Below are 19,500 nucleotides of genomic sequence, written 5' to 3'. Positions count from 1 at the left end.
TGCCCTTTGGGCATAGTTCCAAATAGCTCTCCAGAAGGGTTGGATGAGTTCAAAGCTCCACCAACAGTGTAGTAGTGTCCCAGATTTTCCACAACCCTTCCAAAAATGATCATTATCAGTCCTGGTCATATTGGCCAATCTGAGAGGTGTGAGGGACCTTTTTTATTTTTGATCTAGCAGAGGGATCCCCTGAATCAACAGGTTATAGACAGTTTTGATAACTTTCTTGGCAAAATTTTCATTTATTTTCCAGAACCAATTCATATTTCCAATAGTAATGTATCAGTCTTTTCATAGCCCATCTAGGATTTAAAAGTTCTATCTTCTGTCATATTGCCAATTTTGCTGGATGGGGATATTGACTCAAATTGCATTTCACAATGGAGGAATCTGAAAAGCATTCAAAATTATGAAATTGAAGGTATCCAAAGAGACAAAATGGATGGCCTGAGGTCCTATGAGTAGTCAACAGTAGAAGGAAAAAAAACACAAGTCTGCTAACTCAGACCAATTGGTCTGCTAACCAATCCTTACTTTTTATGAAGTTTTCAGTTGCATACTACTGCATTATGCTCTCTCCTAGATTTCTTTGTTTCACAATGACATTACAATACAAGCCAATACCACCTGATTTGGTAGAGACCTAGTATTTCAATAATAATGGCCACTTAACAAATTCTTGTACATTTTTTTAATTTTTTATTTTTATTCAAGATATTATTTGAGTTTTACAGTTTTCCCCCAATCTTGCTTCCCTCCCCCCACCCCACCCACAGATAGCACTCCGTCAGTCTTTACTTTGTTTCCAAATTGGGTGTGATGAGAGAGAAATCATATCCTTAAAGAGAACAGAATTCTCAGAGGTAACCAGATCAAACCATAAGACATCTGGGGTTTTTTTTTTCCCCGAATTAAAGGGAATAGTCCTTGTACTTTGTTCAAACTCCACAGCTCCTTATAAATTCTTGTACATTTAACACTGAGTCTTGTTTCTAGATGACAGTAGGTTTAATTAGTATTAACTGAAAGAAAAACTTGGGATTAAAGATCTGAAGTAAAAATTTTAGTTTTGAAATATTTTTTGAGAATGTAGAAGGTTATAAAGCAAAGAAGAATCTTAAATAATAACTACCAGATAAACTACTTAAACTGGCAAAGGAAAAAATATCACTAAAATTACCATAAGCACAAAGACCAATAAAAAAAGATTACAATAATAAAAGGTTGGTAAAGAAAATTTATGAATTTTAAAAATTTTCTCCCAGAAAATTATATCATATCTAAGCAGCTGTTATAAGTTCTACAAATTGTTATAAAACAAAAATGTTCCAACATGATTATATCATTATTTGCAACTTAGTCCACAAGAAGTATTAAGAACACAGAAAATTGTACCATTTCAAAGTAACTCATAAGCAAAACCATTCTGATACCCTCTTTCACAAGCAAACTTCAAACGTTTTTCCAAGGTAAGCATCATATCTATTAGTAATATTAGTATGAAAAATAAGGAATTTCCTAAATTCCAATATATTAGAAATGCCAAGGGTACCTTAAGAAACTGAGTTTGTAACAGTGAGATGATTCACACATTTTTTATTATTGAATCCATAAAAAAGGATGGCTAATCCAAAGGAATTGCTGTCATTTCAATTTGATTTACCTTTAAAATATACTTAAGATGTAGCAACATTACCTGTTTCACTGATTTTTTCCCCCCTACCTACATTGCTTTGATAAGTCAGAGTAACAAGCTAGTAAGTAGGCTTACCACACATGGCTTCCATTACTAACACACTAACAGACTTAGGAGTCTGAATAAACAATTGAAACATTTGTTCACATAAGTATTACCCAAATAACTGAGCTATTTTTTATGGTGTGATTTCTTCCTGTTGGAACAAGAATGTTTATGGTTTGAAACATAAGCTTTATGGTGTCATTTCCTAGACTACAAACATGATTTACTTACACTGTTTCATTACATTCTTTCCCCTTCCCCCCATATTATGTTATGGTATGGTCCTAGAAATAGCCCCATTCCTTTACATCATTCTTTCCTTTACCTTCTGTTACAAGATTCACTTAAAGAATTTAAGTACAGGGCAAGTGGGTAGGGGCAGTGGATAAGAATACTGGCCCTGAAGTCAAGAGGACCTGAGTAAAATTCTGGCCTCAGATATTTAACTTAGCTGTTTGACCTTGGGCAAGTCATTTAACCCATTGCTTGCAAAAAAAAAAGGCTAAAAGCAAAAAAAGCAAGAATTTAAGTACTTTCAGTTATTTTTATGGTGAAGTCATTCATTTTTGGTAATATTAAATTCTGCTGCTAAAACTCAAGACCTAAGTGAACCTTTACATTGGAGGCATTTGGGCAAAGTACAGTATCTGGAATTTCAAGTAACAATGAAGAATTGGCATAGTTTTTAATCTAACAGAGCATCTATACTTTTACAATTCCTAACCTTACTGATTCAAGAGAAGAGTATATGACATCTGTTAGCAATGGGTTTACCACTCACACCATCCTTAGATTTCACACTGGGATGAAATGAGGTACTAGCAAAACAAGATCTTAATTTGCCCTAATAAAGCAAGGATATGTGATATATGATAAGAATTTAGTGGCCCTTAGCGACTCTGGATTCAGACCCACCCTGTCTCTAGATGGAATCTGGTCATCATGAAAGGATACAGGAATTGTGTGGTTTTCAGAAATTAATAAAACTGGATGGGTCCTTATGCCACATAAGTAGGATTTTTATTTTCTAGGATGTGCAGGAAGGTGCACAACAATCAAGTTTCAAGGCCAGTCAGCGTTGTTACCCTGTCATCTGCATTGCAGGAAATGAGAGAACTCAGGTTCTATTTAAACAGTCCACCACAACAGAAATCACAAGGGCCCTGGGCTTCAAATCTTAAGAATACATGAATTTGAATCCTATTATCAGACATTTTCAGTAGGGAAATGTTAGGTTAAGTCACTTAACCTCTTTATTTTGCAGCTTTCTCATTTGCAAAATGGAGGATGAAGGAGTTGAACTCATTGGCCTCTAAGGACCTTTCCAGCTCCAAGCCGAGGTTTCTATGATTACTCTTTATACTAAAAATTAATTATTCTTTATACTAAAAATTGAATATTTAAATAGTACCTCAAAAGAAAACAAACTGGTCTTTAAATAGCAAAGTCAAAAGAAGATCTAGAAGTTGTAATATACCAAGTGGAGAAAGGTCTACGTACAAAAAAGTTATATAACTGGATTCTTCCAGCATTTAGGTAATATTTAATATACTATTAGGGGCATTCCTCTCACATCAAGTCTCCCTGAAATATTCCAACAATAAAAAAGAGAAGCAGAGATTATGAAAGAATTTCGTGATCACTACTGTCTGTCCTCAGTTACCTTGCTCATTTCTTTCCAACTTAGCTCCATCTAATTTTCACAAGTTCAATTCTTCTATGTTCTAGTTCTTAATGAGAATTATCTAATCAGAGAGAGTCAAGGTGATGGAGCAAGGCTCAGCATTTTTGCTCACCCAGCATTACTCCTCCACAACCATCTGCAAAACCAGCTCTAGAAAATTCTGATCAAAAAAGTCTAGAAAATATTAGTCATTTTTCAAGATAAGGACAGCTTAGAAAGATAGAGAAAAGTCTGGACATTTGGGGGAGACAGGGTAGTAGCAGCAAAGATAAGGAGCATTCTAAAGTCCAGGAATTCAGGGCTAGAAGCACCAGAGCAGAAACAAAAGCACCCTTGAAACAGTACTGAGATTAGAAATGGCTGCCAGCTTGGCAGCTCTGTCACCCATTACCCAATTTGAGTCACAGTAACAGTGCAGAGAGAAGCAGCTGCAGTCATGAGCGAGAGGACCTAACTGAGCACTGAGAGTAAGGGAAAAAGTTTCAAAAATTTAGCTATGAGGCGCTGATCTCAAGAGCAGAAGGGAGACTGACGTCTAACTTCTTACCCTGCATAGAGCCTGCAGTGGAATAACCAAGGCAAGAGAGTAAGACCAAAGTGAGTTAGAGATTTAGTCATTCTAAACTTGCAGAACCTCCCAAAGAGCTACTGAGTCCAGCAATAACCTAATGAAATTCAACCTTATGCAATCCAGTAGACTCAAACCTAGGTCATAGAACAAACCACCTTAGAAACAACATACTGACTTTTAGACAGTTGTCAAATTAGCAAAAGATTCAAAATTTCCTCTCAGAAGTGAGCATGTCCAAGACTGACACAGAATTCATGGTCAAGAAATACTCTGGGGCAGCTAAGTGGTGCGGTGTGCACCGGCCCAGGAGTCAGGAGTACCTGAGTTCAAATCCGACCTCAGACACTTAATAATTACCTAGCTGTGTGGCCTTGGGCAAGCCACTTAACCCCATTTGCCTTGCAAAAACCTAAAAAAAAAAATACTCTGGAAAGAATGAGCAATCAAACAACAAAAAAGAATCAGACTAGAAAGTTCAAAATACAAGCAAAGAAAAAAGAAAATGACTTGAAAATATTTAAGCCCAAGACAATTTTTAAAGCAAAAAAAAATTTTAAAAACAGTAAAAAGAATGAGAGCTATGCAATAAAGTTATAAAAAGAGAATTAGGAGATTTATAAAAGTATAAACTGAAGAAAATACTCCTCCAAAACTACTACTGGCTGGAGCAGCTAGGTGGCGCAGTGGATAGAGCACCAGCCCTGGAATCAGGAGTACCTGAGTTCAAATAAGACCTCAGACACTTAATAATTACCTAGCTGTGTGGCCTTGGGCAGGCCACTTAAAGTAACCCCATTGCCTTGTAAAAATAAAACCTTAAAAAAAATTACTTATTGGTCCAACAGAAGCTAATGACCTCATGATTCATCAAGAAAAGATGTCAAATCTAATAAGAAAATAAAAACTGACCTGGAAAATACATCAAGGGGAGATAAATCTATAAAGGAAAAATTTGACCAGTAAGAAGACAAAATAAAAATCTAGAGAATAATCTAGTCAGTAGAGTATTGACAATGAAGTCAGGAGGAACTGAGTTCAAATCTGTCCTCAGACACTACCTGTGTGACCTTAAGCAAATCACCTAACCCTGACTGCCAAAGCATCCCAGATGGCTCAAGAGGAAAAGTGAGGTTGGTGAGCAGTACCCCCTCACTCAAATCCAATTCACATGCTTATCAAATGTTGTCACCTTCCTGATATCATGGGCTTCTCTGAGAACAAATGACAAACAACAACAATTATTGAGCATCTACTATGGGTCAGACACTGTGATAAGCCCTGGGGATAGAAAGAGAAGCAAAAGAAGCATTCAAGTAGCTTTCAAATCTAATAAGCAATGATTAACAGATGGAAAGTGGGGAAAATAATGAGCTAGAAAGGCTACCTGTAGAAGGAATTTAGAAAGTCAATAAAGAAAGCTAAGAAATAAAGATGAGAATTGAAAGAATTACAAGCACAACCAGAGAAAAATGTATTTTATCCTGGAGATGACAGAAAGTCACTGGAGTTTATTGAGCGGGTAGGGAATGAGTGAGGAAAGTGACCCACTTTCTTAGGAAAATGAATGGAGAAAATGACCTTGATAGCAACAACAAAGTTTGGAAAAAACCCTCTCTTTGCAAAGAAAATGAATTCATTTTGGGGCAAATTGATATATCAAGGAGTCAAGAGATATGAAAAAGAGAGGTCAACAGAGAGATTGAGGCAGGAAAGGTAAATTGAAAATCATCAGCATAGAAATGATTAACTGATCTATGAGAGCTAATAAGATCACCAAGTAAAGAAGCAGAGAAAGAAAAAAAGAAGAGGGCCTAAGGACTAAGTTATGAGGAAAACCTATGATTAGATGGTGTATTGTGGATGAGGATCCAGCAAAGGATACTGAGACGGAGTGGTTTGATAGGAGGGAGGGAGGGAGGGAGGGAGAGAGAGAATGAGAATCAAGGAAGAGGTTGATCAGAAAGATCAGGCAGAATGAGGATTAAGGAAAAAGGCTATTCATTGGATTTGTATCTAAGTGATCATTAGTAATGTGGAAGAAAGCAGCTTCAGTAGAACGATAAGAATCACAAGTTGGATTATAGAGGACTAACAAGTTGTAGATCATCTTTTCAAGAAATTTAAGCACAAAAACAGATATAGAATGAGTCAGTGGAGATGAAAAGATGAAGTGAGAAACTTTTGAGGATGAAAGAGAAATCCACATCTGTTATGAACTACATTGGATGTCAACTTAAATTACCCATTCTTTAGTCAGTTCTTATTCCTCAAATTTAGAGGAATTGTTTTTGTGGGAGTCAAATTTACTACTTAAACTAAAGAGATAAGTGGTCCCAGTGAAGCTCAAATTTTAATGACCATTGTATAACACTAAAGAATTCTACTTTCAGTTAGAAAACTGAGGATTAGTAATTCTGCAAAACTTTCAAGTTTTTATTTAAGAGGAAAGAAGAAATGAACAATCATGTGAAAAGAGGCGGATAGGTGGCACAATGGATAGAGCACCGGCCCTGAAGTCAGGAGTACCTGAGTTCAAATATTGCCTCAGACACTTAATAATTACATAGCTGTGTGGCCTTGGGCAAGCCACTTAACCCTATTTGCCTTGCAAAAAAAACTAAAAAAAAAGTGAAAATAGCATATTAACAAAAAAAATTGTCCTTTGGTAATTAATAATAAAAAGTTTTAAGCAAAAAAGATTTATCAGAATGCCATCAAAGAAGATAAATGTAATGGGGTCTAAGAAAATTTAAACAAAAAATCTAAGGCATCTAAGACTAGCAAAAGACTAGTAGGTATTGAAGGGGAAAGTAAGGGATTCTCTTGTCTGTTATTTGAAAGAAGAAATTTTATACTACTGACAGACAATCGCTGCTCTGTGTGTGCTTGTATATAGTAGATAAGAGAAAATCTTTCCAAGGTTTTTCTAGCTGGGTTAATGAGGGGTCACCAAGGGAGAGGCCAGAAGACAGAGTTCAAAAATTCAAAAGGAGTTTGTCAATGACAGTGAATCTTTATAAGTCAGTGTTCTCATCTTGTAAGAATCTAGCACCACAGAGAAGGAAATGTGGTATATGCTAGAGAAAACTAGATTTGAACAAAGAATCCACTAACCTAAATGGGTATCTGAAAATGCTCAGTTTTCTTTTATGAAAAAAAAGTAGAAATCTGATATTCTTTCCCAACTTTATTCACCTGTTTATATGCTGTATTCAATCAGTATAGAATGCAAATTCTTTCAGGACAGAAACCATTTTGGATTTGTACCTCCCTCAATCCCCACTTTTATCATAGTTGGCATTAAATGAAAGTAAATAACACTATCACCAGTTACAATAATACTGATCATTTCTGTCTTTTATCATTTTGTCACTTTGCATAGTGAGGTAAAACCTCAGTTGTTTTGATGTGTATTTTTCTTAATATCAGTTACTCAGAGTGTTTTTCCTCCATGTTTATTTATTAATCTTTTATTTGCATTTCTTTTGAAAACTTCAAAATCTTTGAACACTTACTTATTGGAGAAATTGTTTTTTGTTATATATTTGTATCAATTTCAGAGAAATGTATTATTTTCAATCATTTCTTCATTCACACCAGTACCAGATTTTGCAGAACACATGATTTTTAAGTCACTAAAATACAACAAAAACATTTTTAAACCCCAAACCTGTCAACAAATGAGTAAAAATCTGCATAATAAAGTATTGCTACTAAAATAGTTAGACCAGGAGGAGATTCTTCCAGCTCAAAACCATAAAAATTTGTCTGGTTGTCCCCAGTCATTTGCCTACAAACCAAAATTAGTCATCAGTTTAAACTGGCTTTTAGGTGTTTAATCACTTCTTTATGGCTTACAACACACACACAAACACACACACACTCTTCTTTCTCTCTCTCTCCCAAAGATTTACACTTTATCCCACTCCCACCCTGGCAAAACCCAGTTTGTCAAGACAATCAACAACTTCTGCTAGTTTAACTAGCAAACTCTATTATTTGTCAGGATTTAAGTCAATCTCTCAACTGTTGGGGATTAATTTTCCTAAATGTCTTATTATATACCAATAAAGAATTTTTTTACATTATCTGCATTAAGAACTATTTCTACAAGTCTTTTTATTTTTATTTTTTGGCTTTTTTGCAAGGCAATAGGGTTAAATGATTTGCCCAAGGTCACACAGTTAGCTAATTATCTGAGGCGGCCATTTGAACTCAGGTCCTCCTGACTCCAGGGCCAGTGCTCTATCCACTGGACCACCTAGCTGCCCCTCTACAAGTCTTTTTTCAATCCATGCTCAATCTGGTATTCTCTTGCATGTTGCTTGAGTATATGTGAAAGAACTAGATTCCTAAGATATCTTAATTTGAACTCTTATATTTAGGTCCTTAAAGGAACAGAAAGAACACTAAAACAGATGACTTTGAGGCAAATCCTAAATCAATTACTGGATTGTTCAGACTTTAACTCATCATCGTGACATAACAGAACAAGCAATACTCATCCCTCAATAGTTCAAATCTGCCTTCAGACACATATTTGTTAAGTGATGCTGGTTAAGTCAGTTTGTCTCAGTTCCTCATCTGTAAAATGAGCTCGAGAAGAAATAGCAAACCACTCCAGTACTTCTGCCAAGGAAATCCGACATGAGGTCATAAAGAATTGGACTTGATTGAAGTGACTTAACAATAACAAAAAAGATTTTCAATCATTCATGCTTTCTTTTATCTGTTTATTTGTTTTTAATAAACAGAAATGCCTTAAAACTAGTTGTTCAGTTTAACCCTGGGAGAACTCTGTAGCAAAGTTTCCATACAGTTATTTTAATATGTAATAAATTACCTTCTTTGTTAAACTTTTCCTATGGGTGGGGAGGAAAAGACAGGGAAAAGTCTATTTTCTGTCATTAAAGTATTTAAAGACACCTACCATAATAGTCCATTATAAATCTCTTCTGAAAACTAAATACCCACTATTTTCTTAGACCACGTCTCCATGTTTTGTGAAGTAGTAAAAGGAACGAATGGATCTGGAATAAAATAACCTGCATTCAAAACTCAGCTTAACAACTTACTACTTATATGTCACTGAATAAAACACTTTACCCTCTAGATCCTCAGTATCCTCATCTATAAAATAAGGGTCTGGACTTGAATACTCAAGATCATCAGTGAGTATTATTTTCAAGGTCTGAAGCAAACTTCTTTTAATTATGACAAAATTATACCACCTTTTTGGGCAGTTATACAACCTTTTTGAGCAGTCACCTTTATTCAAGTTTCATCAGGATGTTCAATTAAACAAAATACTCAATTTTCTTTTTTAGCTTTTACACTGTATTTAGTTAGTTTGTAACTTTACTCCACTTATTATAAGTATGTGTTATAATTTTTAATATGCTGGCATGTGCTGAGTTTAAAATCAACCAAAAGATGGAGGATCAAATGAGATAGCATGTGTAATACTTTGCAAACCTCAAAGCTTAATATGCATGGTAATTCTGTTATCATCACTATTATTATTACCAAGTAATTAAATACAAAGTAGGCATTGGCAGTTAGAAAGTTAGGTAAAAGTTTCATGCTGAAAATGTGAGTACATGAGCTGGGTCTTAAGGATCAAGAGAATTCTATGAAGCTGAGGTAAGCAGGTACATTCTTGATATGGGAATAGTCATTACAAAAACATGGAGATGGGAGATATGAATGTCATGTGTGAAGAACAGCCATAAGTTTGTAGGCTGGGGATAGTGGTGATAGTGGCAGTGGTGGGGGTGGGGGTGGTAAGTAGTACTAAAGAGAGACACATACAACACAGGCAACTAATACAAACTAGAATGTGATTAAGTATCACTATTTAAATAGAAACAAAGTATTACATACAGGAATTCTGAATGGAATCTCTCCTTTTGAGAGAAAATATAGTTCATGGTAGTAGAGAAGTACAAATGGAGGGAGCTGCAATCAGCAATGGCAACAGTGAAAAATATGGAAGTAACTTCTGTGATGAACATATAATAAAGAATGTGATCCACCTGCGACAGAACTGGTGGTGTTGGAACGAACACCACACACACACACACACACACACACACACACACAGAGGAATCTCTCCTTTTCACTTAATAGATTTATGGAAATAAGAAGAACCCATGAAAGGTTCAAGAGAGACAATGTTTGAGTTGAGCCTTAAATTTTCTCTCTTCACTAAGATATGAATTGAGAAAACATCTATCACTATTTTTATAGTAGAAAGTCTGAATCTCTGTGAAACTCAACCTAGTGAAACTGGAGAAGAGGTCAGAAAAATAAGCTCACATAATATATATATAATATTTCAATTGTTAAATTTGTATTTATAGTTTTTGTTGCATTTCAGTATGTCACTTGTATCATTAATCAAACCTGGTCAAATCAGGTCTAACTCTAATGCCTCCACATACTTCTCTGTCCCAAGTAATTGAATGACCCATGTATAAGACATATTTGGCATTCAGATCCCCTTGCCTTTCCTCATAATCTCTCTCACCTGACTGGAATGTCTTTTTCTATCATTTGCCAAATTCTTTTTTAATTTTTGCAAAGCAATGGGGTTAAGTGACTTGCCCAAGGTCATACATCTAGGTAATTATTAAGTATCTAAGGGCAGATTTGAACTCAGGTCCTTCTGTCTCTAGGCCCATTGCCCCAGACTTCATTAAAATCTTATGACAATTTCAGCCTAAAATGACCACTTCTGACTGTAAACATTTATTAAGTGCCTACATGCCAGTCACTGTGCTAAGTGCTAGGCAGACAAAGACAGACAAAAGATAGACCCTGTGCTAAAGGAGCTCACAGTCAAAGGAGAGACAGCACCCACACAACTGAATTAATAAACATATATTAAGTACCTACTTTTGTACCAGGCATTGTGCTAAGTGTCAATTAACAGAGGGAAAGCACTATCAATAAAGAAAGGTGGGATTTTAGCTGGGATTTGAGAGAAGTCAGGCTGAAACAGAGGAGGTGGGATAAAGAGTCAGTGAAAATGTATGCAGCCAGCAAGGAGAACAAGGTCATTTTACTAGAGTGTATGGGGATCAATAAGGTATAGAAAGACTAAAAAGCAAAACAGTATCGTGGACCTATTGTGTTAAAACCTTGAGATCCATAATTTTTAGGACTGGGGAGTTGAGACCCAATCCAATAGTAGGTAAAGTGGTATGAAGTGACTCTCCAAAAAAAAAAGGTTATAGAGTTAGGGAAATAACCTAGAAGTTATTCATCATCTTAGTCACTCTGGGCTCTGAATGTTCTTCAAGTTACCAATGTCTATAATAAAACTGAATATGGGGTAGCTAGGTAGCGCAGTGGGTAGAGCACCAACTCTGGAATCAGAAGGACCGGAAGTTCAAATGGGGCCTCAGACACTTAGACACCTAGCTGTGTGACCTTGGGCAAGTCACTTAACCCCACTGCCTTAAATAAAAACTAAATGCTAGATGTAGTTATCCAAAACAGATCACACTATTCCTAGCGTTTTTCTATCTGGCACAGTTTCTCTTTTGATTCTGGAGGAAAAAGTTGAAAATAACTTATGCCTAGGTGATAAGAATGATGATTATGTCAATATTAAAGGATATGGCTACAAAGATTTATCCTACCCTACTTAAAAGTAATCACACTTCTCTGAGAGTGAATTAAGGTATATAGTTCTCTGAAAAAATAAGTCATTGCCAGAGAAACCCAGTTAGCTATCTCAAAAGTTGAAAAGGTTTTTTTGGTGTCTTGTGTCACCCCTTTGGCACTCTGGTGAAGGCATAAGAATCCATTCTCAGAATTCCATTTTTAAATGCGTAAAATATATTGAAATATAGTCATCAAAATATTTAAAATTAAGTTTCAGGCCCCAAGTTAAGAACCATTATGACAGAAATTCTAAGAATATGGAAACAGTGTCAAAGGAATGAGATCACATAGAACTCAGTTAAAACAAGAGGTAACAGCTCACACCCTAACCAAGATAAAGTCAAAATAGATACATGATTTAGATATAAAGGGATATACCACATGCCAATTAAGAGAGTAAGAAATAGGTTTTTTCTGTAAGATCTATGGAGAGGGTAATGATCACACAAGAGAAAGAGAACATTATAAAATATAAAATAGATCATTTCGATTACAATTAAATCAAAAAGGTTTTGCACAAACAAAACCAATGCAACCAAGATTAGAAAGAAAGCAGAAAGCTGGGAAATAATTTTTACAGTCAGTGTTTCTGATAAGGGCCTCATTGCTAAAACATACAGAAAACCAAGTCAAATTTATAATACCAGTCACTCTCTAATTGATAAATGGTCAAAAGAAAAGTAAAGCTATCTAGTCACATAAAAAAAATGCTCTAAATCAATACTGATTAAAGAAAAGCAAATTAGAACAACTCTGAAATACCACCTCACACCTCTATCAGATGAAAAGAAAGGAAAATGACATACTGGAGGGAATGTGGGAAAACTGAAACACTAATGACTATGGTGTAGTTATGAACCAATCCAATCATTCTGGAGAGCAATTTGGAACTATGCCCAAAGGGCAATCAAACTGTGCACATACTTTGATCCAGCAGTATCACACTCCTGGGTCTGGATCTCAAAATAGAGAACAGAATCTACAAGCATAAAAATATTCAGGGTGGCAAAGAATTGGAAAGTGAGAGGATGCTCATCAATTAGGGAGTGGCTGAATGAGTTGTGGTATACGAATGAAATGGAATATTACTGTGTTATAAGAACTAATGAACAGGTAGATTTCAAAAAAATCTGGAAAGAAACTGATAATGAATAAAGTAGAACAGAACCAGGAGAATATTGTATGCAGTAACAGCAACACTCTGTGATGCCAACTAAGACAAACTTAGCTCTTCTAAGTGATCCAAGACAATTCCAAGACTTGGAATGGAAAAAAACCCTCCACATTCAGAGAAAGAACGATGTCATGGATATGCATATCAGAGATAACTTGAAGAAAACTTTCCTCCCAATTTGATTACTTCCTATCTTCTCCTAGTTGAGTTAATTTTGTTCACAAAAAAAAAAAACACCTTTTAATTCTTAACTAAAATCATATTTTTTGTAATTATCTTTCTTTGGTTAAAAAAGTCATAATTGTGAACTGTATATCATGTACTTCTCTCCTGATTTTTTTAAAATTGTATTCACCTCACATATCCATTTTGAAAATATTGTAGTATATGGCATAACTTGTTGGTCTCAATTTATAGTGGACTATTTCCTAGCTTTCTCAAAACTTCTTGACAAATATTCAAATATCTTCCCTAATACTAACTGAACTCCAGTTAACTTCTATATTCCACTGGTCTATACTTATCAATTTTTTTTAAACAGCATAACAAATGTTTTTGACAATAACCACTTTAAAATATAATTGGAGGACTAGAAATACTATTCCTCCTACATTTCTGCCTTTTCAAATTATTTCCCAGGAAAATCTAGACTTTTTTTTGTTCTTCCAAAAGAATTTGGTTGTGTCTTTTTCATAGTTTGGTTTTGAACACTTAATCTGTAAATTAATTTTGACAGTACTTTTATTTTGATTATATTGTCACTAATCAAGTAATTCAGTGATGAATATTCTTTGAGCTATGTAAATGCTCTAGGTAAGCTTTAGTCTAATTTTACATGTTTACAAGAAAGTAATAATTACAAGTTTTCAAAATTGAAACATTATTACAAATTATTCAACATTCATCCCTATTAAAATACTAAAAAATCATAGGAATAAACACTTTATTAAAATAAATAATATCTCTAAAATTGTCAATATTACCTGTAACAGGAATAAGATAGAAGTCATCCCAGGAAGATTGAACAAGAATAACCATTATCGTCACTATTATTCAGTTGTAGTACTAGATATGTTAGTTGTAGCAACAAAAGACAAGAAAATTTAAGGAATTAGAATACGCAATGAGAAAAAAACTCACTTTCTGTAGAAGTTATGAAAGTATACTTAGAGAATTCAAGAGAATCAACTAAAAAAAGATAGTTGACACAATTAACAATTTTAGGTTTTAGCAAGGCAATGGGGTTAAGTGGCTTGCCCAAGGCCACACAGCTAGATAATTATTAAGTGTCTGAGGTCAAAATTGAACTCAGGTACTCCTGACTGCATGGCCGGTGCTCTATTCACTGCGCCACCTAGCCGCCCCCACAATTAACAATTTTAGTAAAGTTGCAAGATATAAAATAAACTCATAGATCATCAACATACTATAGACTACTAACAAAATCCAAAAGGAACAGATAAATTTCATGTAAAAATAATTGTAGACAAAATACCTGAGAAAAAAATCCAGAATATATAAGCACAAATACAAAACATTTTTCACACAAATACAGATTAGAAAGATACTGAGTGGGGGTGGCTAGGTGGCGCAATGGATAGAGCACCGGCCCTGGAGTCAGGAGTACCTGGGTTCAAATCCGGTCTCAGACACTTACTAATTACCTAGCTGTGTGGCCTTGGGCAAGCCACTTAATCCCATTTGCCTTGCAAAAATAAAAAAATAAAAAATAAAATAAAATATTGAGTGCTCATAAGTAGGCTACGCCAATATAACAAAAATTACAATTTTACCAAATAATTTACTTATTCAGTGCTATGCCAAACTATCAAAGAATAATTTTATGAAATTAGAAAAAAAAATACCAACATTTATTTTGGTAAAAGATCATTAGAATATTCGAGGGGATCAATAAAAAACATGAAGAAGGAAGGAGTGCTAGTGCTATCAAATTTCAAATTATATTACAAAGCAGTAATGATCAAACAATCTAGAAATGGCTAAGAAATAGAGCAATAAATCACTGGAATAGATCAGGTAAACAATACAGCATAGTAAATGACCATACTAATATAGTGTTTGATAAATGCAAAGATCAAGTTTTTGGAATAAAAATTTACCATTTTGTAAAAATCATTGAGAAAACTGTAAAGCAGTTCAGCAGAAACTAGGCAAGGGTCAATTATCTCACACCATATACCAAGATATGGTCAAAACAGGTATATAATTTAGACATAAAGAATGATACCTTAAATAAAAAAGAATGGAAAACATATAGTTGTAAGATCTAAGAGTAAGGGAAGAGTTTATAACCAAACAAGAAATAGAGAGGATCACAGGAAATAAAATGTATAATTTTAATCACACAAAATTAAAGTTTCCCATAAACAAAACCAATGCAGCCCAAATGAAGGGGGGGAGATGAAGAATTTACAGCAAGTAGCAGAATATACATTTTAGCCAAAAAAAAAAAAACAAGTACATGGCATTTAAAAATTACATATTCTCTCCTACCCAATCCTACACAACATGGTGTCCCACCTACTTCAGGCACAAACTGTTTTGGGAAAATCCTAGTTTCCAAAAGAGCTTTCAGAAGAAGAAAAGGAAATGCAATTGAGAGAAATGCAAATTAAAACCCTAAAGTACCACCCATCAGATGTCTAACATCACAGAAAAAGGATGACTCATTCTGCACTACTGGTGGAGTTGTGAAATGGTCCAATACTTCTGAAGAATTTGGAACTATAGTCAAAAGGCCATAAATCTGTATATGCTTTCTGTCTCTATTCCAAATAGATCAAAGAAAAGGGGAAAGGGCCTATGAATACAAAAAAATTTAAAGCACCATTTTTTTGTGATGGCAATGAAGTGGAAATTGAGGTGATGATCAACTGGCAAATGACCGAACAAGTTATGGCACAATAGTATTCCATCACAATTATATACATAACTTGTTCATGAAATGAGGAGCAAGATAGTTTCAGAAAAACCTGGTAAGACTTGTATGAACTGAGTGAATTTTTAAAATGAATATTAAGTCTCAATGAAAACTTTAATAACTTTTAAATTCTCTTTTAAAATTCATGTACTATACTACAGTAGAATATTAAAATTTTTATAATACAAGCATTGTATTATAATAATAAATTTCAGCTTATCAGTATACTTTTAGTATGCTAATCTAGTATTTCAAAGGATGCATAATTATTATAACAGCAGGCATACAACACCATCTATGTTTTTTCATCCTATTCCTGTCTTATGGATTTCTCAGAGGAACCACACAACATGCAAGGGAACTTATTCTATATATAATGTGTTATATAAATGTGAGCCACCCAAAAATCCGAATATTTCTCAAATATTTTAACATTAAGATTATCTGCTCTGGAGGCAGTTAGCTGGCACAGTAGATAGAGGACTGGACCTGGAGTCAGGAGGACCTGAGTTCAAATGTAGTCTCAGACACTTACTTCTGACTCAGCTGTGTGACCTTGGATAAGTCACTTAACCCCACTACCTTGCCCCCCCCAAAGAGCAATTTGAAACTGCCCAAAGATGGGGATGCTAAGTGGCACAGTGGACAGAGCACTAGCCTTGGAGTCAGGAGTACAAATCTGGCCTCAGGCACTTAATAATTACCTAGCTGTGTGGCCTTGGACAAGCCACTTAAACCCCATTGCCTTGCAAAAAAAAAAAAAAAAAAAAAAAAAAAAAAAAAAACCGAAACTGCCCAAAGATCAATCAACCTGAACATATATTTTGACCCAGAAATACTGCTCTCCATGTCCATATCCCAAAGAGATCTAAACAAAGGGGGAAAAAAGGACCTACAGGTACAAAAATGCAAAACAAAAAATGCAGCTTTCTATGGTGGCAAAGAACTAGAAATCTCAAGGGGATGGCCATCAATTGGGGAGTGATATATGCATTTAATAGAAAACTATTGATGAAATGATGAACAGGCAGATTTCAGAAAAACCTGACAAGATTTGCCTGAACTAATTCTGAGTAAAGTGAGCAGTATCAGGAAAACATTGTTCACAGCAACATTATGTGATAATTGATTATAATAGACTTTCTCTTCTCAGCATTACAATAATCCAAGACAATTTCAAAAGACTCATGATAAAAAATGTTATCCACTTCCAAATAACTTTCATTTGCATTCAGACTTCAACTGTTTACTTTTTTTCCACATGACTGTCAAAGACGAAAATGTTTAAATATGATTGTGTGTGTGTGTGTGTGTGTGTGTGTGCGCGCGCGTGTGTGTGTAGAAAAACCTACATAAGACTGCTTGTCATTTTAAGGAGGGAGAAAATTTGGAATTTAAAAATTTTATTTAGAAAATTCATGTTAAAAATATTATATGGGGGGCAGCTAGGTGGCACAGTGTATACAGCATCGGCCCTGGAGTCAGGAGTACCTGGGTTCAAATCCGGTCTCAGACACTTAATAATTACCTAGCTATTTGGCCTTGGGCAAGCCACTTAACCCAGTTTGCCTTGCAAAAGAAAAAAAATATATATGTACCTGGAAAAAATACTATTTATATTAAATAACAAAATAAAATACAAAAGATACTGCTATGGGGCAGCTAGGTGGCGCAGTGGATAGAGCACCTGCCTTGGAGTCAGGAGTACCTAAGTTCAAGTCCAGCCTCAGACAATGATTACCCAGCTGTGTGGCCTTGGGCAAGCCACTTAACCCCATTACCTTGCAAAAACCTAAAACAAAAAGATATTGCTAGCATTAGCAAAGAATTTGTAATTTACTTACTTTCATATAGAACATTTGTAGGGACATTCATAATTACAAAACTATCCAATCTAATAATCAGCCATCACAGTAATGATAAGAAGACCAAAATGTGATTTGTGTTGTCAAGAGTTCTAAAACAGAAGTAAATAGTAGTATACTTTGAAAAAAATGGAACACTACGTATTTAAGAGCTACCGTAAGAAATCTGATATTTTATCATTCATAAATTATTTAATTCTGAGTGGCCTATTTCACTTACCAAAGGGCTGGTATGGCTTAACACACATAAATATCTCCACAAGAACTATTCTGCCAGATTAATGACTATGGCTGCTCTCCCATTAAGGTCTTTTTCCAGCTAGTTACTTGGTACTTAACTTTTTATGGCACTTTTTTTTTCACATTATGCTCAGCAGTGCATGCAACACTGCATTAGGGAATGAACATTCTGATTAGGTCACATTCTGATTAGGCTTTTTATAACTATTTGTCTGGATTTAAATATGTTATTAACTTTTTAAAAAGGAAATTAGCTTCATAAATATATTCTGCATTAATTTACTAAATTTTGCTCCCTATAGCAAAAAACTAAGTTCAAGTCACAAAATTAACAATAAGCACTCTAAGATTTAAAAATCGAAGTGACCAGGCATGCAAAAATGGTTTAATATTTGGATTCTTAAATCCAAAAGTAACTGAGGAGAACATTTTCAGGCTTTAAAATGAAAATTAAGATTTTAAAAAAAAATCTCATCTTTTAAAAAAGTTCAGATTTAATCATTAGGAATTACTCTAGTATAATTTGTTAAGATTTCAAACTATAAGTTTCTTCAAATCATTTTCTAGTAAACATGGTGATTATTTACATTAAAATGTTGCTTTTAATATTTGAAAACAAAATTTGGAAATAAAAAGCAATGAGAAAAGTAAAATTGCAGGTTTCACCACTTTTGCCCTTAGTAAAATAAAATGTCACGTTCAGAAAAAACCCAAAGGAGAGGAAAAGGATCCTGCCAAAGAGTATATTTATACATAATTATACAAATGAAGGGAAATTTCTCACAGTTCTTTCTTACTTATAAATATGACAATATGAAATATTTCTACCCAGTGGTCAGTTTTTATTTCTAGTAAATTCAATGAGAATAAACTTGGGGGGGGGGGGATTCACAACTACATAAATTTGATTATAGACAGACTGACTTAATTACCCAATTTCCAGTTGTCCAATAAAGTAAACTAAAAACTCTTTTACTACTGACACCACACTCTAGTCCCAGTTTCTGCTTTCATTCCAGTACCATTATAGGACGGGGCCTAAATATTGGTTTTGTGTCACACACTAGGAGAAATGGGGGAGCACTGAATTATATACAAGGATTTCTGTGAGTCACATATTGACTTAGAAAACTACATTAGTATCATCTGTTTTGTTGGTTTTTATTTATTTTATTAAATAATTTCCAATATCTGGATCACATTCAAGAGTTGAGGGGTCCATATTTGATACCTCTGGGAAAGTTTCAGGAAAAAAAAAAAATACCAACCCTACTGACACTTAATCTCTCTTCCCCAACTACAAACCTCTAGCCAGCTCTAAAGAGATAATGTTATAAAATACAATAAACTTATATAAGCCTCTGAGATACAGATAAATCTTATTCTAGCTTTCTACTACTAGATCTATTCTCACTTGCAGGCTTCTATTCCCTTCTTTGGTCCAAATGAAAAAAGAATAAAAAAATAAAAAATAAAATATTCCCTAGACCGAATTTTAAAAATTCTTAGAAGGCCAAAAGGATTATTACCCTGGTTTCAGAAACAGGAGGAAAAAAGTGAGGAATTTGGCCAGTCGAATGTCTGGCTCTTCCTAACTCCATTTGGGGTTTTCT

The 19,500-nt window shown here is 34.5% G+C and overlaps 1 long non-coding RNA gene across 1 annotated transcript in view; it reads right to left on the bottom strand.

The window, feature by feature from the left end:
* Nucleotides 1–773: 773 nt before the first annotated feature.
* LOC141493407 (uncharacterized) overlaps nucleotides 774–19,500 on the bottom strand; it is a 35,075-nt gene continuing 16,348 nt past the window's right edge. Inside the window, exon 3 of the long non-coding RNA XR_012470204.1 lies at nucleotides 774–17,574. This is a non-coding gene — a long non-coding RNA (uncharacterized LOC141493407). The remainder of the gene's footprint in view (nucleotides 17,575–19,500) is intronic.

The sequence above is a fragment of the Macrotis lagotis genome, chromosome 7 (genome assembly GCF_037893015.1).
Source record: "Macrotis lagotis isolate mMagLag1 chromosome 7, bilby.v1.9.chrom.fasta, whole genome shotgun sequence".
Lineage (NCBI taxonomy): Eukaryota > Metazoa > Chordata > Mammalia > Peramelemorphia > Peramelidae > Macrotis > Macrotis lagotis.
Note: the sequence above shows the minus strand (reverse complement) of the source record. Positions and strands in the feature narration are given on the sequence as shown.